We start from the raw sequence: 22,177 nt of genomic DNA on the forward strand, positions 1-22,177 counted from the left end.
CAAAAGATATAAGCTAGCTGAATGGAATAAGACAATCCATTTTTCTCTCATCTACAAGAAATCATTCTCAAGTTTAAAGATAGGCACTACCTCAAAGTGAAAGAGTAGAAAAAGTATTCCAAGCAAATAGGATCAGGAACTGAGCAAGGATACCCTCATACCTGACAATCTAAGCCTCAAACTAAACTAACCAGAAGAGACAAGGAACGGTACAGCATTCCAATCAAGTGTTCAATTAATGAAGAAAATACTACCATTTTAAACATATATACACCAAACTCAGATGTACCCAAATTTATAACAAGCATACAAATGAAACTAAGTACAAGGATTCACATAAACACAATAATAGATGATCTCAACATCCTGCCTTCTCCAATAGATAAGTCATCTGCACAAAAATAGTGAAACCACAGAAGTAAATGACATCTTACATGGACCTATGCACAGACTGTTCTACCCAATCATCACAGAATACACATTCTACTCAGCAGCACATGGAAGTGTCGTTAAAATATAGCACAGCCTGGGACACAAAATAAATCTTTACAAATTAAAAAAAAAATGTGAAATACCTCTGGGTATCCTTTCTAACCACAATGCAATAAAACTTAAAACTGACAGCAGCAACAAGGCCTTAATAAGTATGTAAACTGGTACAGATTAAACAACTCACTACTGAAGGACAGATAGCTCACCACCAAAGAAACTGAGATGTTGCTAAAACTAAGTGAAAAATGAAAATACAACAAAACTTCTGGAATATAATAAAAGCAGTTGTAAGATAAAAGTTTATGTCCCCAAGTGCCTGTACTTAAAATAAATTAAAAGCACACACACACACACACACACACACACAAAATGACTTGATGATAAAACTCAAGAATTTTGAAAAACAAGAACAAACCAAGCCCAAAGGCAGTTGATGAAAAAAGGAAAAACCAAAGCAGAAGTTAATGAAATAAAAACAGAAAACAAAGAAACAATACAAAAAATCAAGGAATCTAAAAATCTGGTTCTTTGAGAAGATTAACAAGATTGTCAAACCTTTGTCCCAACTAACCAAAAGGAAGAAAGAAAGGACCCAAATTAACAGAATTAGAAATGAACAGAGAATCATTACAATAGATACCAAATAAATTCAGAATATTGTAAGGGAATACTTTAGAAACTTTTACACCACTAAGTGAAAAAAAAAACAAAAACAAAAATAAAACTGTACTAATTCTAGATTCAGACAAATCATCAAAATTAAACCATACAACTCAGAGATTGAATAGTCATAAAAGGCCTTCCAACTAAAAATGGCCCAGGGCCAGAAGGATTAACAGCAGAATCCTATGAAAGTTTTAGAAAAAAATCTATAGCCAACACTTTTTATATTACTCAAAAAGTAGGAACAGAAGAAGCAGTCCCAAAATTCATCCATGAGGCCAGTGTCACTCTAATACCCAAACCAGATAAATACAAAACAAAAAAGAAAACTACAGGCCAATATTCCTGATGAACATACATACAAAAATGTACAATAAAATCCTTGCAAACTGAATAGTCACACAACAAAAAGATTATCCACTGGGACCCAGTTGGCTTTATCGCAAAGATGAAAGGATGGTTCAACATATGCAACTCAGTAAATGTAATAAATTACATAAATGGACTTAACAACAAAAATCACAAGATCATCTCAATAGATTCAGAAAAAAAGCCTTTTGAAAAAATCCAACATGCCTTCATGATAAAAGTCCTAGAAAGAATAGAACTGGAGGGAAAATACCTTAACATTAATAAAAGCTACATATGAGAAATCCATAGCCAACATCATCCTAAATGAACAAAACCTGATAGAACTCTATTGAAATCAGGGATGAGACAAGGCTGTTCACTGTCTATACTCCTTTTGAATATTATGCCTGAAACACTAGCTGGAACAACAAGGCAAAATAAGGAATTTAAATAGATACAGCAAGGAGAAGAAGAAGAAGTCAAGTTAAGATTATTTGCAGATGACATCAAAATTGACATGAGATTGCAAAATAGTTACCAGAAAATGTCTAGAAATGATAAAATAATTTTCAGCGATGTGGCAGGATATAGAGTCAACTTGGCAAAAATAATAGTTTTCCTATATGCCAATAAAAGGAAGAGAAAGAAATCATAAACATACTCCCATTCATAATACCCTCAAAAAAAATCTAGGAATAAATCTAAAGTGGAGAAGAACTTGACAATAAAAAATTTAAACCTCTAAAGAAAGATAAAGACATCTCATGCTCAAGAATTGGTAGAATCAAAATTGTGAAAGTATTAAAAGCCATCTATAGACTTAATGTAATATCAATCTCCATCTCATTCTTCAAAGAAACAAACAAGCAAATAAAAACTACCATAAAATTTATACAGAACCACAAAAAAGTCAGGATAACCAAAACAATTCTGAGCAGAACAATGCTGGAGGAATTGCTATTACAGAGCCATAGCAATAAAACAAAATGGTACTGGCACAAAAACAGATGTGTAGGCCAGTGGGGAAAAAAAATCAAAGACCCAAAAATGAACACGCATAACTACAGCCATTTAATATTCGGGAGACACTAAAATGTACAGTGGAGCAAATACTGTTATTTCAACAAATGGCAGTGGGACACCGTGGAAGCTTGAGTGACAAATGTCCCCCATAGTTTTGGGCATTAGAACTCTTAGTTCCCAGTTGGTGGTGCTGTCCGGGGAGGCGTAGGAAGAGTGTGTCACTGGGGAAGGCTTTGAGGTTTGAAAGCCAGGACCCAATCCTCGTATGCTCTCACTTTGCTGCTTGTGGTTTGTGGGTGAGATTTCCCTCTTTGAAACAATATTTCTCTGCCTAGTCCAGTCTGGCCTTGAACTCATAATCCTCCTGCCTCAGCCTTCTGAGTGCTGGGATTAGGGGTGTTCACCACCAAGCTCAGAGTCATTTCGTCCAATCTTTTCCCTTCCTGGTCTACTAGCTCCCAAAGGGTTGTTTGGCTGAGATGTAGGCTTTGGGTGAGACACTTTATTATTTCAAGATGCTATAAAGTTCTCATTTAAGTATGGCAGTACTCCCAGGCAATGCCCCGTTCCAGACTCCTGACCTGCAGCGCTTGCCATGTAAAATAAAACAGCCCCTAGCCTCCGGCATTTGCCTTGTAGCACAGTATGTCTGTACATTGTTAAGCAGCTGCCGCACTTTCCCCCCGAGATTGCTCCATTTCAGGGATGGATGAGGTAATAGGGATATTTAATCCAAGTTAAGCTTGAAAACGTGCTTTGGGAATCTGTGGAATGAAAAGAACTGCACAGACCCAAAAAGGTGGTTCATAATTACATAATGTATACCTAGAGTTGGGGGGAAAAGTCTCTACTTGGGCATCTCCCACCTGATAAAAGTAACTATTTCTTTCTTTCTTTCTTTTTTTTTTTTTTTTTTTGGGTGGGAATGTAAAATAGTTCAATCTTTTTTTTTTCTCTTAACTTCTGTTTACTTTTTTTCCATTTTATTATTTTATTCATATTACATCTCGATTGTTAGCCATTCCCCTGTTTCTTCCCATTCTTCCCTCCCTCCCACTTCCCCCCTTCTCTCCTCCCCTATGTCTGTGATTGAGGGAGACCTCCTCCCCCTATATGTGCTCTTAGAATATCGAGTCTCTTCTTGGTAACTTGCTATCCTTCCTCTGAGTGCCACTAGGCCTCCCCATACAGGGGACGTGGTCAGAAAAGGGGCACCAGAGTTCATGTGAGAGTCAGATCTCACTCTCCACTCAATGGTGGAGAACATCATGATCGTCGGCTAGGTCTTGGTAGGGGTTCGAAGTTTAAGGCCTATATTCTCCTTGGCTGGTGCCTTAGTTTGAGGAGGACCCCAGGACCCAGATCTGCCTGTCATAAAGTTCTTCTTGTAGGTTTCCAGGACCCGTGGGTCCTACTATTTCCTTATTCGTCCATGTTACTCTTGCCTAAAGTCTCAATAGGATGTCCTCTCCTCTGACCCACTTTCTTGGTAGGTAAAGTTTTTCATGGTACGTATCCCTTGGACTAGTGTTTTGATATAAGTGAGTATATACCATTTGTCTCTTTTTGCTTCTGGGTGAACTCACTCATTATAATAATTTCTAGATCAATCCATTTGTCCAAAAATTTTGGGAATTCCTTGTTTTTAATAGCTGAGTAGTATTCCATCATGTAAATGTACCACAGTTTCTTAGTCCATTCTTCTGCTGACGGGACACTTAGGCTGTTTCCATGTTCTGGCTATTATGTATAAAGCAGCTATGAACATGGTTGAGCATATGTCCCTGTTGTGTCATAGGGCATTTTCTGGGTATATTCCAAGGAGTGGGATAGCTGGGTCTTGAGGAAGCCCTATTCCCATTTTTCTGAGAAAGCACCAGATAGATTTCCAAAGTGGTTGTACTAGTTTGCATTCCCACCAGCAATGAAGGAGTGTTCCTCTCTCTCCACATCCTCGCCAACACGTGGTGTCATTTGAGTTTTTGATCTTACCCATTCTGATAGGTGTAAGATGGAATCTCAGTGTCGTTTTGATTTGCATTTCTCTGATGACTAACGAGGACGAGCATTTCTTTAAGTGTTTTCTCGGCCATTTGATATTCCTCTGTTGAGAATTCTCTGTTCAGTTCCAAGTCCAATTTCACAATTGGGTTGTTTGGTTTGGTGGTGTTTAATTTCTTGAGTTCTTTATATATTTTGGATGTTAAACCTTTGTCAGATGAAGGGTTGGTGAAGATCTTTTCCCAGTCTGTAGGCTCTCGCTTAGTTCTACTGACAGTGTCTCCTGCCTTACAGAAGCTTCTCAGCCTTATGAGGTCTCATTTATTAATTGTTGACATTAAGGCCTGGGCTGTTGGTGTACTGTTCAGGAAGTTGTTTCCTGTGCCGATGTGTCCCAGGCTCTTCCCCACTTTTTCCTCTACCTGAATTAATGTCTCTGGTTTTAAGTTGAGGTCTTTAATCCACTTGGACTTGAGCTTTGTGCATGGTGACAAATAAGGGTCTAATTGCATTTTTCTACATGTAGACATCCAGTTAGACTAGCACCATTTATTGAAGATGCTATCCTTTTCCCACTGAATAGATTAGGCTTTTTTGTCAAAAATCAAGTGAGCAAATCTGTGTGGATTCATCTCTGGGTCTTCAATTCAATTCTATTGATCCACCAGCCTATTGCTTTGCCAGTATCATGCTGTTTTTATTACTGTTGCTCTGTAGTACAGCTTGAGATTAGGTATGGAGATTCCTCCAGAGGATCTTTTATTGTATAGGATTGTTTTTGCTATTCTGGGTTTTTTATTTCTCCATATGAATTTGAGAATTGATCTTTCAATATTTTCAAAATATTTTGTGGGTATTTGGATAGGGATTGCATTGAATCTGTAAATTGCTTTTGGTAAGATGGCCATTTTTACTATGTTGATTCTCCCGATCCACGAACAAGGTAAATCCCTCCATCTTCTGATGTCATCTTCAATCTCTTTCTTCAGAGGTTTGAAGTTTTTTTCGAATAAGTCCTTCACTTGCTTGGTTAGAGTTACTCCTAGATATTTTATATTGTTTGTGGCTATCGTGAAGGGAGTAGTTTTTCTAATTTCTTCCTCTGCCTGTTTGTCATTTGTATACAGGAAAGCTGCTGACTTTTTTGAGTTTATTTTGTATCCTGCCAACTTGCTGAAGGTGTTTATCAGCTGTAGGAGTTCTCTGGTGGAATTTTGAGGGTCACTTATATACACTATAATATCATCTGCAAATAGGGATAATTTGACTTCTTCCTTTCCCATTTGGATCCCCTTAATCTCCTTTTGGAGCCTTATTGCTCTGGCTAGAACTTCAAGAACTATATTGAAGAGATATGGGGACAGAGGGCAGCCTTGTCTGGTTCCCGATTTTAAAGGGATTTCCTTGAGTATCTCTCCATTTAATTGAATGTTGGCTGTTGGTTTGCTGTATATAGCCTTTATTATATTTACATAAGTGCCTTGTATTCCCAATCTCTCCAGAACTTTAAACATAAATGGGTGTTGGATTTTGTCAAATGCTTTTTCTGCATCTAAAGAGATGATCATGTGGTTTTTCTCTTTCAGTTTGTTTATATGGTGGATTACATTGATGGATTTCCATATGTTAAACCATCCCTGCATGCCTGAAATGAATCTTACCTGGTCATGGTGAATGATGTCTTTGATATGCTGTTGTATTCGCTTTGCGAGTACTTTGTTGAGTATTTTTGCATCAATGTTCTTAAGAGAAATTGGTCTGAAATTCTCTTTTTTTGTTGGGTCTTTGTGGGGTTTAGGTATCAATGTGACTGTGGCCTCATAGAAGGAATTTGGTAGTAGTCTGTCCATTTCTATCTTTCGGAATAGCTTGAATAGTATCGGTATTAGCTCCTCTTTGAAGGACTGGTAGAATTCTGCCCTGAAACCATCTAGACCTGGGCTTTTTTTTTTTTTTTTTTTTTTTTTTTTTGGTTGGGAGACTATCAATGGTTGCTTCTATTTCTATAGGCGAAATAGGGCTATTTAATTTGTTTATCTGGTCTTGGTTCAATTTTTGCAAATGGAATCAGTTGAGAAATTTGTCCATTTTCCTTAAATTTTCAAATTTTGTGGCATAAATGCCTTTAAAGTAGGTTCTTACGATTCTTTGTATTTCTTCAGTGTCTGTTGTTATGTCTCCCTTTTCATTTCTGATTTTGTTCATTTGGATAGTGTTTCTCTGTCTTTTAGTTAGATTGGCTAACAGTTTGTCTATCTTGTTAATTTTCTCAAAGAACCAGCTCTTGGTTTTGTTGATTCTTTGGATTGTTCTCTTTGTTTCTAATTCATTGATTTCAGCCCTGAGTTTGATTATTTCTAGGTGTCTACTACTCTTGGGTGTTTCTGCTTCTTTTTTTTCTAGAGCTTCCAGATGTGTTGTTAGGTTGTTTATGTGGGATGATTCCTTTTTCTTTATGAAGGCGCTTAGTGCTATAAATTTTTCTCTTAGCACTGCTTTCAATGTGTCCCACAAATTTGGGTATGTTGTTCCATCATTTTCATTGAATTTCATGAAGTCTTTTATTTCTTCCCTTATTTCTTCCCTGACCCCTGTGTCATTAAGTAGAAAGTTGTTTAGTTTCCACATGTGATTATGCTTTTTGTTATTTCTGTTGTTGTTGAAGTCCAGCCTTAGACCATGGTGATCTGATAAGACACAAGGTATTATTTCAACCTTCTTGTATCTATTGAGGTTTGCTTCATGACCAACTATGTGATCAATTTTAGAGAACGTTCCATGGGGTGCTGAGAAAAAGGTATAATCCTTTGCATTTGGGTGGAAAGTTCTGTAGATATCTGTTAGATCCATTTGATTCATGACATTGGTTAATGAGGTTATTTCCAGGCTTAGTTTTTGAATCAAAGACCTATCCTTGAGTGAAAGAGGGGTGTTGAAGTCTCCCATTATTAATGTGTGGGTATCGATGAGTGGGGCAAGCTTTGTTAATAACTTTTTTACAAATGTGGGAGCCCTTGTATTCGGAGCATAGATGTTCAAAATTGTGATGTCTTCTTGGTTGACTTTACCTTTGATGAGTACGAAGTGTCCATCCTCATCTTGTTTGATTAATTTTGGTTGAAAGTCTATTTTATTAGATATTAGAATGGCTACCCCAGCTTGCTTCTTGTGACCATTTGCTAAAAATAACTATTTCTTTGCATGGACAAGATTAATCTAAAAATTGAAATCCATAAATAAAAAAAAAAAAACCTCAAATGGAGAGCAGTGGCAGAGAACTTTTAGATTCCAACCTTACCTATAAAATAAAATGGGACTTCCTTTTTTATAATTTTTTTATTAATTTATTCTTGTTATATCTCAATGGTTATCCCATCCCTTGTATCATCCCATTCTTCCTCTCTCCCATTTTCCCATTATTCCCCTCCCCTATGACTGTTCCTGAGGGGGATTACCTCCCCCTGTATATGCTCATAGGGTATCAAGTCTCTTCTTGGCAACCTGCTGTTCTTCCTCTGAATACCACCAGGTCTCCTCCTCCAGGGGATATGGTCAAATGTGAGGCGCCAGAGTACATGAGAAAGTCATATCCCACTCTCCACTCAACTGTGGAGAATATTCTGACCGTTGGCTAGATCTGGGTAGGGGTTTAAAGTTTACCGCCTGTATTGTCCTTGGCTGGTGCCTTAGTTTGAGCGGGACCCCTGGGAACAATCTGCCTATCATAATGGTCTACTTGTAGGTTTCTAGGACCCCTGGATCCTTCTACTTTGCTATTTTCCCATGCGTCTCTCATTTAGAGTCCCAATAGGATGTCCTCCCCTCTGTTCCAGTTTCCTGGTAAGTGAAGGCTTTCGTGGGACATGCCCCTTGGGCTAGTATGCAGATATAAGTGAGTATATACCATTTGAGTCTTTCTACTTCTGGGTTAACTCACTCATTATGATCATTTCTGGCGCAATCCATTTCTCCACAAATTTCGGGAATTCCTTGTTTTTAATAGCTGAGTAGTATTTCATAGTGTATATGTACCACAGTTTCTTTATCCATTTTTCTACTGATGGACACTTAGGCTGTTTCCATGTTCTGGCTATTATGAATAAGGCTGCTATGAACATGGTTGAGCAAATTTTCTTGTTGTGTGCGGAGCATTTTCCGGGTATATTCCAAGGAGTGGAATAGCTGGGTCTTGAGGAAGCCCTATTCCCATTTTTCTGAGATAGCATCAGATAGATTTCCAAAGTGGCTGTACTAGTTTGCATTCCCACCAGCAATGAAGGAGTGTTCCTCTCTCCCCACATCCTCGCCAGCATGTGGTGTCACTTGAATTTTTGATCTTAGCCATTCTGATGGGTGTAAGATGGAATCTCAGAGTTGTTTTCTTGATTATTGCGTAATCACATTTGGAGTAGGAAAAGAGTGTTTAAAACAAAACAAAGTGAACAAAAAGGAATGACAGGAGAGGAGGAAACAGTGGTGATGTGTTTGAGTCTGTTAAGTTATTTTGAAGTTTCAGAAGGCATCTTGGGATGGTGGATAAGTGTTACAGAGCCCATGTAAAGAAAGGCTGGTCACAGAACCATCTCCTACAAAACAAATGCAACTTCATCCTCTTCCCAGGTTGTATCTTGGAATATGGTCAGGCATGATTCAATTAACTGAGGGAACTGAGGAGCTTGAGGACAGAAGGAGTGGGGAAGAACCAGGACCAGAAACCCGATCCTTTCCTTTGGTGGTGGTGGACAGGTAGCAGGCAGAGTGGTCCAGCTGCTGATGCTTGGAACATGTCCAGCGCAGCAGGCAGGGTTTAGCATCCAAGAGAGATGTGAGAGAGCAGACCGAGAGTTGATTTCAGATACTACCAGAAACATGACAATGGCAAACATGCCTATCTGAGCAAGCACGAGCTAACAGCAAAGCCCATAAGCTACCAACATGGTACTCAAAGTCCAAGGAAGACTGTCTGCAAGCCATGGCCTGGAATATGGAGAAAGAAGTCCATTGAGAAAGACAGCTAAGTTCAGGGAACCTAACCAGTAGCAATTCCAAAATTTCCACATAAAATTTATTTGGAAAAAGTGTCCTGCACAGAAAGATGTGTTTCAAACTCTTTACATAGAGGTGTACCTAAGGATTATAATGCAATGTTTCCCACTTTTCAAAAAATATAGTAGAGATGAAGAAATGTGGGTTAATGGTCTACTTACACAATGGAGCACTGCTTAGCTGTTAGAGGAAAAATGACATCATGAAATTTGCAGGCAAACAAATGGAGCTAGAAAAATTTCTCATCCTGAGCAAGGCAAACCAGACCTCCCCCTCAAAAAAAAGAACCCCATGATAAGTACTTACTTATAAGTGGATATAAGCTGTAAAGAATAACATTACAATCCTCAGACCCAGAGAGGCTAAACTAACAAGAAGGGCTCTAGGTGGGACCAATGGATCTCACTGGGGAGGAGAAATAGAATAGCGTTTACTTTCGCGTAGACTGGGGGTGGGGATGGAGCAGGAGGGAGCAGGTTGGGAGGAAGTGGTTGAGAGAGAGAATACAAGGAAAGACAACAATAGGTGAGCACTTGGGGGCGATGGGGAAACCTAGTGTGGTGGAAACATCCTAGAATCTACGGGGAAGACCCTAGCAAGGACTCCTAGTAATGAAAGATATGGAGCCTGAACCAGCCATCTTCTGTACACAGGCAAGGCTTCCAGTGGTGGCACTGGGATACCAACCCCGCCACAAAACCTTTGCCCCACAACTTCTCCTGGCTGCAAGAGGCACTGGCTCCAAGCTTGTGGGAGTGGTCATCAATGACTAGCCTAACTTGAGCCCCAAGCCATGAGAGGGACCCCATGCCTAACTCTGCCCAAATATCTAGGAACCAGACAGAAGCTCAGAGCTCACTTTACAGGGCTTTTTGTTGTTATTGTGGTGGTGTTTGTTTTGGTTTGGTTTGGTTTTGAGACAGGGTTTCTCTGTGAAGCCTTCGCAGTCCTGGACTCACTTTGTATACCAGGCTGGCCTCGAACTCACAGCAATCCACCTGTCTCTGCATCCCAAGTGCTGGGATTAAAGGCCTGCCCCACCACACCTGGCTACAGGGATATTTTTTAAATCTGTGGATCGTGACCCATTTGGCAAACCTCTATCTCCAAAACTATTTACATTATGATTCATAACAGTAGCAAAATTATAGTTACAAAGTAATAATGAAATATTTACAGTTGGGATCACCACAACATGAGGAACTGTATTAAAGGGTTGCAGCATTAGGAAGGTTGAGAACTACTGGGCTCACCAGTTAAAAGTAATTTCTGCTCTTTCAGAGGACCAGAGTTGAGTTCCCTGCATCCCTGCATCAGGAGGTCATAACTACCTGTAATTCTAGCCAGGGGATCTGATGCTCACCTCTGGCTTTCATGGGCACTGCATGTATGTGTTCAGACAGACAAATGAACATAAAATAAACAATTTTCAATTAGTAAGCATGGGGGAAAAGAGAACTACAGCCTCTCTCTCTCTCTCTCTCTCTCTCTCTCTCTCACACACACACACACACACACACACACACACACACACACACACACACACACGTGCATCCATGCACACACAGGCTGTCTTCATAAAGACTACCCATTAGAATTGAAGTGCAAGGCTCAGAGAGACGGCTCCTATGAAAAGCACATGCTTTTCTCACAGAAGGCCCAGGTTCAGTTCTTAGCACCCACATTGGGTGGCTTCCAGGGATCCGTCCCTCTCTTCTGGCCTCTGCAACAAGTGTGCGGCAAACACACAGACACATGATACAATTTTAAAAAATCAAAATGCAAAATTAGGGTGACCCAGCTGGCAGCAAGATTGCTGTAATGTTATTCATAACTCAGCTTACGAGGCTTGGCTAAGCACCAAGGTTGCCTCAAAAGCCCGTCGATTTACCCCTGAAAATGATGTTCTCATTTGGAGACCTGTCGTCTTTGTAGTGTTCCCTTAGGCACAGCATCTTGTAAGACCTCAGTGTTGTGTATATAGTAAGTGATCAATATGCCTAAAATTGCACTTGAACAGAATAATACATGGAGAGTCTTCACATCCAATATATCTGGTCCACATTCTGCTATCACTTTCCAGTAATCAATGCCAGAAATATGCTCTTGCCCTGCCGATGTTTTGTTTTTTTTAATCCCTTTCAATCTAAGGTGGTTTGACTTTTTAGGAGCAACACTTGTTTTGTTGTTTCTAGGTAAAGGTCCCCTAAGCAACATTTTTTTTCCTTATCACAGGTTTGTTCAGTTTCTAAGACTGTCATTTTGACTAGGGCTTAAAGCAGTCATTGTTAAGAAGTTCAAAAATATCCGTATTAGAGTGCTGGTGGCATTGTCATCAACAGACACATCCTGAGCTACAATGTCACATCTGGTGACATTTTAGAGCAAACACTGTGCCTGTCCATCGGCGCTGTTCATCAAGCTGGAGGTGATCATCAACGCCCATGGCTGCGAAGATGGGGTTCTGTAGGCTCGGGCAGGTGTCGAGTAACTGAGGAAATTCTTATGACCAGAGCCCTCACGCAGGCCAGTCAATTCTAAACATTAGCCACTGGAAATGAAAAACAATTTCTAAGAGACCAGCAAAGGTATTTTATCAGAAAACCAGAAAAGAGAATTCAAACCCAGAGACAGCATAAATCTTCTACTGTACCACATTCTATATGAGAATTGTGCAGTCCCCTACATCTTCACATGTCCTCTGAGATTGTTCCCAGCACTGGGGACATGAGTAATTCTCACTGCTAGCTTAGTGAAGTCACTTCATAAAGGCAAGCCCAAACAAGGAGGCTCTGGCCATATTGTGTGGATTTCAGGGATCTGAGAATCAACTGAATTCATTGTGACCTTAAGACAGATGTTTCCATTTAGTTTTCCAGAATCATAGATGGTAATCAACTTACAGCAAATCTTTATCTCAAACACAAAAAGCCACCTGCCTTCCTAGAGCAAAATGGCAGCATTTCACCAGGTCTCTGGGCGGAAAAGCTTTGAGAAATGCAAAGAAATGGGATGCTTTGTAAATGCCAGTCATTGTAGGTGCTCAGAAAAGAAAACTGATTTCCATCAGAGAGATTGCAAGATACAGTCTGTAATCAAGAACTTTAGAGGCCAAATGGGATTTGGGTATCAGGATATCCTTAGAAGATAAAGTTCAGATGCCCTGAGCCAATGCTCATCGGATTTTAATGCATGAAAACCACCTGTGTAGTGTCGGATAGGCCTCTCAGCAGTTAAGAGTGATACTGCCCTTTCAGAAGATCTGGGTTTGGTGCTAAAACCCACAGGGAGCTCACAACCATCTATAACTCCAGCTGCAAGAATCCAATGTCTTCCTCAGGCAAGGCACAGATGTGCTGCGCAAACACACACTCAGGCATACACAACATTAAATGTGTTTCTCTTTTTTAAAAGGAATCTTGTTAAAATGCAGCTTCTGATTCAGCAGTGGGTCCTGAACACGTGTTTCTGTGTCCTCTGTAATGTTGCTGTGACAAGACCAAAGTCAGACTAACAAGACCCTATGCTGCCACAAGGTCCTGATCTGGAGGGTCACTGCCCCAGAGACACAAGACTGAGAAAGAACTCTGTCTTCCCCAGGTTACTTGGGGGACATTGACTCATCCACTGAGATGCAAACTTAATTCGTATCCTCTCTGTGTCTCCCTCTCTTTCTGATGAGTCTCAAGAGAAGTCTACTGTTGATTTGGGACCATTTGCTATTGTGATTAAGTGAAAGCGATTCTACATGATTTCAACTTGAAATAGAGAGTAAGTCAGTTTCTGAGGAAATGTTAAATTCATGTGCCCCCAGTTGGTTTGTGAGGGTGAAGGTTAAAAGTTTGGATCCAACAAACAAACAAACAAGCAAACAAAACCCCGAAAAACTAGTAATTGTTTATTTTAGTTAGACTAGTTCCTAGTCTAACAGCTAGATTTGGGCAGGAACTGGGTAAGCGCCCTGTTATATCCAGTCCTCAGTTTTCCTTGTGGCAATGTGTGTCTCTAGGCTCTCCTTAAAATGCTGTCTTGCTTAAGGTTCACTGAGCCCAGGCCTAGGACTGCTCACAGCAAGGTTGGTAAAACAACTGAGTAATCTGCCAATTGGTATGACCAGTGGGGAAAGACAGTTCAGATGAGAAAGGGCCTCAAACTCCGGGACTAAAACAGTGGCATACAGTTTTTTGGCCCATTCCTTAAAGGATAGGACCACATCTGGTCACGAGGGCCTTCCCCTCCTGCACTGACAAGCCACACTCTCTTCTCTCTCTGCTACAATACACTTTTTTTAATGGCCAAAATTTAGTACATATTGGTCTAGCAATTTCCTCAGTGTTGTCATAAAGAGGAAAATGGTTCTAAAAACCTTGCTGGGGCTTATGAATGGAACAGAAGACTCATCAGAAGTAAGCTGGTAGAACTACCCTGCAGCCCATTTCTCTATTGTCAGCATGACTAATGCTTAAAGCAGATTATTAGCATTTTCCATGGTATTTTTTAATAACTACTTAAAAAAAGAACTCCATAACCTTCCTAGAGATCCTTTGCAGCTAACAGCATTCACAGTAAGGAAATTCTTCTGCCACCTGACTATTTTTTTGTGTGCAGAATTTGAAAAAAAAAAAAAAAAAAGGGAACTGAAGGGTCACAGGCCAATTGCCACGAACCCACTTCCAGTGTCACACCTGCCCACATACATCTTTTGTAGCATGTCCCCTGTGGGCCCAGAAGGAGATGACAAGACCATGATAGAGCATCTCAGACACGCCCTGGGGAGAAAAAAAACCATCCTGCTCCTGGCACTCATAGTTCCCAAGTATTCTTTCTCAACCAATATAAATAAAATGTGTTTTCAAAAATTCTTTTTAATGGCATTTAACATAAAGACTTGAATGATCAGGAAAAAAATACAAGTTCATGTGGCCAATGATCATCTGTATGTAAGCCTAAGGTCATTAAACTCAAACTATATTAACAGATTCATTTTTCAACACAGTAGCGACAGTCCTAGTGTTCAGTGGCTATGAGCAGCTAGTAGGCTTTGCATGTTAGACAGAACGACTATGGAGCATGCCAGCAGTACAGAACATTCTACTAGACCAATCCTGACAGTTAGCTCTAGAAATTGAGATCAGAATGAGGTAAAAAAAGAGGTTTTCTTTTTTCACTGTTTTAGTTTTAGTTTTGTTTGCTCCGCGCCCCCCCCCCACACACACACAAAATGCTATATGCTTCTCTTAAACATGAGAATCACAGAAAGCTTGGAATGATGGCTAGAGGTCTCATTTTTAATTAAATGTGTTTGACAGCAATGCTTAACTGTGTCATTTCTCTCAGCGAACCTAGGAACAAACCCTTATTTCAACAAATATTCATTGAGTTTATTTCTCTGGGCAGAGTTTGTGATAGGCAAGAAGTGGAACAGTGACAATGACCCTCGAGGACCTTACAGTCTAGTGAAAGGATAGGACTATAAACAACTTACTCCAAGCCATGGAGAGTTTTGTAATTCAAAAGGTCTGCTAGCCCCATGAACTATAGATAAGTCTAGTTCAATCACTTAAAAAAGATAAGAATTAGCATTGAGGAGATTCTGGCTGCCTTCTAGAGGGTCTGGATTCTATTCCCAGCACTCACCTGGCAGCTCACAACTGCCTGTAACTCCACTTCCAAGGGACACAACTCCCTCTTCTTGCCTTCATGGGCATGAGCCACTCAGTAATGGAGAGACTTGCAGGCAAACACCACTACACATAAAATAAAATAATGAATTTTTAAGGATAAATATTAACCAAGTTTTGGGGGCTACATGCCTGTAGTCTCAGCCTTCGAGAGGTACAGACAGGAAAATCAATTTGCAGCCAGCCTAGGCTGTAACATAGTGAGACACTGTTCAAAAGTTCAGAGAAGAGAGAGAGGAAGGGAGGGAGGGAGAGAAGAAAGGAAAACAAACAGTTGGAGGAATCTGAGGAAGGGGACCTACTTACGAAGCAGCATGCACAGACTACAGAGAGGCTTCAGCCAGAAGAGAGGTGCCCAGTGCTGCCAGCCACCCTACCCGCTGGGCCCTAGCGGCACAAACCACCCTCTGGTTGAAAGGCTGTGCCCTGTAAGCCTTCAAAAAGGGCTGCACTCTGTTGGAAGCAAGAAAAACTGTGGCAGCTCTTGGACCTGAATCCTGGCGGTCTGTGTCCCCGTTGACTACATATGGAAACCGTCTTCCATGGGTCTCCATCCCTTGACAAAAGCCTAAGGATACTAACTAGCAGGATGGTGTGAAGACCTACCGAGGTGAGGTATCTGTCTGAAGGCTGGCACACCCTGGGCCTGGCGCCCTATGGGGTTCTTACCATTTTCTTCATGCCATAACACGGTATCAGTTAATAGCACCAATATCAACATCACTAACGCTGTCTTATACTGTGCCCTCACCGCACTTTCACTGACCCAATGAATCCCACAGCTATTTTCTTGCACCTAGAAAATCTCAGAAAAAAGCATCGCTTCCCCATTCTATGGAAGGCAAGATAATACTTGCAAAGGTGCTATGGTTCCCAAGATCTGCTCCCCCTATCTCGATGATGTCTGCAAAGCCACATGGCTGTATAGTAATTTCTTTCCTCTAGGCTTCTTCAGTCTTGGTTGGCGAAAGATGGTACACAGGACTGTTTTGGCAGACACAAATTTTCTCTTCATAGCGTCCCTGCAGGATCTGGCTTTATTCTTCTGTCATCCCAAAAGGACAGTCTGATTTTTCAGTAGAGCCTCCAGCTACTATGTTCAATTATCCCTGACAGACTTTAGCTTACTACTTTCAGGCCCAGGAGTTACTGGTGGCTGAAAAGTGTGTCCCAGGAGATGCTGTGAACCAAGACTCTAGGCAGTCACATTCTGATCTATAACTTAAATAATAATCATTCAAATGATAGCCGTTAAGCAGTTTCTCCATCAATGTCAATGTCTGGTGTCAGGTGCTAGCCGTGACCAAGCAAAGGAGCTGACTATCTCTGAGCCCAGCCAATTTACATAAATTTCCCACCTTGTCCCTGCCCCATGCCTGCAATGTCCTGTCCGTTGCCTCTCAGATGCCCTCTGCTTCTGGCCAATAGCTTGTTTAGAAAGAGAACAGAGGGGTCCTTGGACTGGGAATGACATTTTTTAAATTTAATTTTATTAATTTATTCATATTACATCTCAATGGTTATCCCCTCCCTTGTATCCTCCCATTCTTCCTTCCCTCCCATTTTCCCCTTACTCCCCTCCCCTATGACTGTTCCTCAGGGGGATTTCCTCCTCCTGTATATGCTCATAGGGTATCAAGTCTCTTCTTGGTAGCCTGCTGTCCTTCCTCTGAGTGCCACCAGGTCTTTTTAATCAGTTAACAGACTCCTTTGAACTTCAACACAAGTCCCCTCAAGGTGTGCTTAAAATTAAAGTGGAGGTTGCTGGGAGAAGCTGTCTAAGATAATCCAAACCAGAGTGGCAGTGGCCAGGACTGCATGTGTGTGTCAGCCAGGCCCAAGGCCCTGACCAGCTGACACAGCCATGGTGCACAACTGGGGCTTGGGGTCCTTTTCCTCTTTCAGTTTCTTAGGAAACTGCTAGTGTGCAGTGTGTGGATAAAATGCATGTTGCAGCTCTGATGTTCTTCCTTAGCTCTATCACTTAATATTTCACGGCTGTGCAAAATATTACTTAGAATCACTTTCCTTTCTAGTGAGTATGAACACTTGACAAATATCTCCACACTGAATCTACACAGAGAGAGAGAGAGACAGAGACACAGAGAGAAAGAGAGAGAGAGAGAGACAGACAGACAGACAGACAGACAGACAGGCAGGCAGGCAGGCAGGCAGAGACCTTGCCTAAGCAGGGGAAGGGGGGCGGGGAGGTGGTACAAGTTGAGCATACACAATCCAAAATTTCAGAATCTAAATTTCTCCAAAACCCAAAAGTTTTTGAGGACAGACATGATGTCACATGTTAGAAAAAACAAAGAAAAAAACCTAAAGACTTGATTGCATGTATCAGTTCAGAGTCAAAATATAGGGTACACTACAGATGTTAGATGAAATTATATTTCAGAGACTAAGTGTATAAGGTAAATATAAAACACAAATGCCCTTTGAAGTTTAACTTGGGTCCCATTTCCAAGATATGTACCCTCATATATTTTAAAAAAGAAAACAATTGTTGGGCATAGTGGCACACTCCCTTAATTCCAGCACAAGGGAGGCAGAGACAGGTGGGTCTCTGGCAGTTTAAGGCCAGCCTGGTCTACACAGAAAGTTCAGGCCAGCAAGGGCCATATGGACTAGGAGGAAAGATGGAGAAAATTTTGTGTATATTAAAACCGTCTGGTCTCTAAGGAATAGCCAAGGTATAATCATTGTCTGCTGCTCAGAACACAGAGGCTGAGAGAAGTGAAAGTGCTCTGCAGCTCCCTACAGGGCCAGGTGGGACACACCACCATCCCTGGAAATAACGACTGCACAGCAGAGTGTTGCCCGCCTCTAAGTGACACTGGGCAATTAGCCTTCACGTTGAACTGATCTTAATTTCCTCTGGGTCACAAACGTTCCCTCAGGAAAACAAGACTCACAGCTCTGACCAGTAAAGGTCACCCCACTAATTAATTGAGTCCTCTGTATCCTGTAAATGCAAGGAGAAGGATTTAAATCTATCTGTTGAATATTGCAAGTAGCACGGGACAAAGGCATGCAGACTGCAGTGTGAGAGTATGCATACTGCTTCTGGGTCAAAAGGAAGCTCAGGCAGAGCATTGGGTAGTCTAGAAATCAAATTTAAATGACAGGGAGCTGCAGAGAACACATCTTCTCAGAAAAACAACGAGTCCTTTGTCTAATTGCCCATTTATCACAGTTTTATCTCCGTCTGCCAAGGAAAAGGAAAAGGTGGCAACTGATTTAGTCTTCGTCCACAACATTAACCAGCATGTGGTTCTAATGAAGTCAAGACTTTCTGCTAACTGAATGTTGTATCACCTCCTCTAATTGAAAAGTAATAAAAACATCACAAACAGTGTCAATTAGGCAGTGAAGGGCTGCTTGCCTCCTTTCAAGACCAGAACCAAGTGGTTCTGGAAAGAACTTTAAGCTCTGTGTGTGTGTGCGTGTGTGTGTGTGTGTGTGTGTGTGTGTGGGTGGGTGGGTGTGGGTGTGTGTGTGTGTGTGTCTGTGCATGTGCACACTAATAGTTCCACACTGAATCTACACACACACACACACGTACACACACACACACACACACACACACACACACACAAAGGCATGCACACACTTCCTCCAGGAGTGACAAGAAAGATAATCCTTAGTTGGTGTCTAGCCACTAAATATCTGTTGAAATCTCTCACTTGGACTGGATCCAGACATTCACACACAGAATGGGAGTGGGGGCGGGGGTGCCGTCAAAAATAACTGCAAAAGAGGGTGTTGGTTAATTATGATCTGAGAGTCAATAAAGTCATCTGATGGCAGATTTAAGGGCACTCATTAGAGAGTGGAATTCAGCTGTAGAGAACGGCAGGCTGCCAGCGCTCTGAAAGCTGCCCATTTCATTAGGGTCTTCAAACAGGATGAAGGAACCACCGGAGCCATTACCCCTCCTCAGGCCCTAGCACTGCAGCTATAGAAGAAGCCGGCCAGGCTGCCTAAACAGGAACTTTCTTTTCATTTCTCATAATGAAATCACAGGACCAATCCGCTCTCTCTCTTTAAGAAGCCAGCCAGCACTAAATGGCAGCAGGACCGACTGCTGGAGGTGCAAAGTTACAGGCTTCAGTAGTGCCCTCCATGACCACGTTGTGTGACTGCTGATTTGGGAAGAGCTGGGCTGCGAAAGATGTCTGCTCAAGTGCCCTGCGGATCCCCTTTTCCTGTGGACGGAATTGGTTGTGTGGGCTCTGGAATTCAAGTCTCCTTAAGCAAGCAAAGCTGTAAACAGAATATGTTTACCTCTGCTTTCTCGCTGCCAGAACGTTTTCTGTGGGGAGGCCCTGTGCTCCCTGCTCCCTTGCTCTCATTGCTTAGGACAATACAGCTCTGTCTCTTAAAAATTTCACAGTAGTTTTTTAGTATGCATCTTGTAACATCCTGCCAGGCCTCTGGGGGTAATTAAAAGAGGAAGTGAATTAAAGTATTTGTAGAGGTTAAGATTATCACCTACTCTTTCAGAGCTATTCCCTAAAAGAAAATTTGACCCCCTTTTCGCAGGCAAGGGGATCAGCTTTGAGGGTCACACGAGTTGGCCAATATCCGTCTATTCAGAAGCTCTCACCGAAACGGTAAACCTTGTAAAAACTGAAGCATCTTCTGAAACAATCAGGGAGAGATGAGGAGAGACCAAACAAAAAATAATGGGGAGTTTGCATGCTTTAGTTCGCTGGCCCTACTGGCATTCCTACAAGCAGTCCTTGGAAGTCACATTTTCCCTTAAACTCTGATGATAAGAACCGGAATTACATATTTCTTACAGGCCTTACTTCCCCTCTTATGTAAAAAATCTAACAAATCAAAATGAAATATAGGGACCATAAATAGAAGTAAATAAATAGTGGCAAAGGAAGTTTGCTCAAAAAAAAATTCATGCAAACGCCCAGAGCATGTTAAAAAAGAGATGAATCAACTTGCTAAGACACACAACTGTGAGTTGTCACCTTTATCTGCTGTTAAGGCTCACCATTGTTGAGGATGGGAGGACAGAGCAGCTCTCTCTCCAAGTGCAAACTGCTAATCTGTGAAATGTTTTAATCCGGTAATCATAAAACTGCCCGTAGCCTGGGCCTGATCATACTTAAAAAGAAGCACCCTTAGGAAATAAACTGAGGAGCGCAAAACCACCCATCCTTCCCACTGGTACCCTGCTCCTGTCCCCGTCCTCCTGCGGAGCTCTCTTACCCTGGCTGTGCAGTAAGTGAGCCCCATTACACTCGATCTGCTACCCCCAGCCCTGGATACAGTGCTTTTCTAACACACTGAAGCAATCCAGATGTCCCTGACCTCCAGATGGTCTAACCTTGTGTACAGCCCTTGTTCTTTTAACCTAAGTTCTATTAGCAGATTTTGGCACGTGTTTCTGTCACTTTGCCTGTACGTGGCTCCTCTCCCTTGCAGGGTCAGTCATGAGTTGGCCTTTTCATTTTTTTTTTCTTTTTCATTTTTTTTCATGCTCACCTATCAGAGTTTCTTGGAGATTTGGTGCGTACATTTCAACCTTCCCAAGAGTCAGCACTGGTACTATATTTCTCTCTCTCTCTCTCTCTCTCTCTCTCTCTCTCTCTCTCTCTCTCTCTCTCTCTCTCTCTCCCTCCCTCCCTCCCTCCCTCCTTCCCTCCCTCCTTCCTCCCCCCCCTCTCTCATTTTTATATCTCTCAGTCATTTTAATGGGGATCTGGAAGGAAAGGAATTAGACACTTGTGCTGACGTCAGACTCTTACACAGACATCCTGGGGTGTTTTGGTTTGGTTTGGTTTGGTTTGGTTTTGGTTTTGGTTTTGGTTTCTTGTACAAGCAAAAAACAATCTGAGGCAGAGAAAGAAGAGGAAGGAGGGAGGAAGCAGGGTGGGAAGGCACTGAGGGAGGGGGAAATGCATTTAAAAGTACAGCTAACGCCTTGCAAATTGTTTATGAGCGTGAATTATTTTAAATGGTTTGTCTAGATGTTAATGAACAAAGACCTGGTTGGGGTAGGTCACAGGAGTCAGAAAAAAAAAAAGTAGCAGTAGAATTGCTGACTTCTTGGGAGGGGGAAAAACCAGGTGTAATAAAAATGCAAGAGATGGGGTCTGTTTTCCTTTCAAGGCTTTCAGGCTGTAGAGTAAAACATAGTGGCATTCAGAGAAGCTATGGAGTTAGTGACATATACTCTAAAAACGGAAGGAAGAATGAAACAGTGTAACTACTGTTCTCCATGTCATAATGCCTACAAATAGGGTGGTGGCAGCAGCCTCATTTGCAATCCCTAAACAAAAGGGTTGCCTTGATGAACCCAACTGAAATCTTTGGCTGTTCAAAACTGCTTCCTCCTAGAGGGTAGACGTGACATAAAATTGCTATGGTTGGTAATGGCAGTCTCAGTGCTCTCTGATCTCACAGAAGAGTGCAGTTGTAGCAACTATATCCTCATTCGCTTCAGGCGTGCACATCTCTGTTCCTGTCCATCTTCACTGAAACACATTCCTGCATCTGCAATGGGTTTCTATGTCACACCATACATGTGTAGACGATTCAGAGTTTATTCTGTGTTACTCTCAAATCATAGGTCATGTTCACTATATTGTCCATTTTAACAAAAATCTTTTGTTATAATATTAAGGAGATTTCTGTATGTGCATGTGCACATATGTGTAAGAAATGTTTTTAGGCCAAGTTGGCTATAACCGAGATGGAAATGCTTGAGAAGGAAAAAGAAAGAAAGAAAAAGGCGATCAAGGAAATTTGGGTGATGTTTAACAGCTGTTTCATGGGTATATATCTGTTATATTTTTTCAGGCTGCAATTAAATGTGATTTTAATAATCATTTGGTATTTAAATAATATATTATGATTGTCAAATGGAATTTTAATTAAATGCACATTTTCTT

The sequence above is a fragment of the Acomys russatus genome, chromosome 3 (assembly GCF_903995435.1).
Source record: "Acomys russatus chromosome 3, mAcoRus1.1, whole genome shotgun sequence".
In the NCBI taxonomy this organism is placed as follows: Eukaryota; Metazoa; Chordata; class Mammalia; order Rodentia; family Muridae; genus Acomys; species Acomys russatus.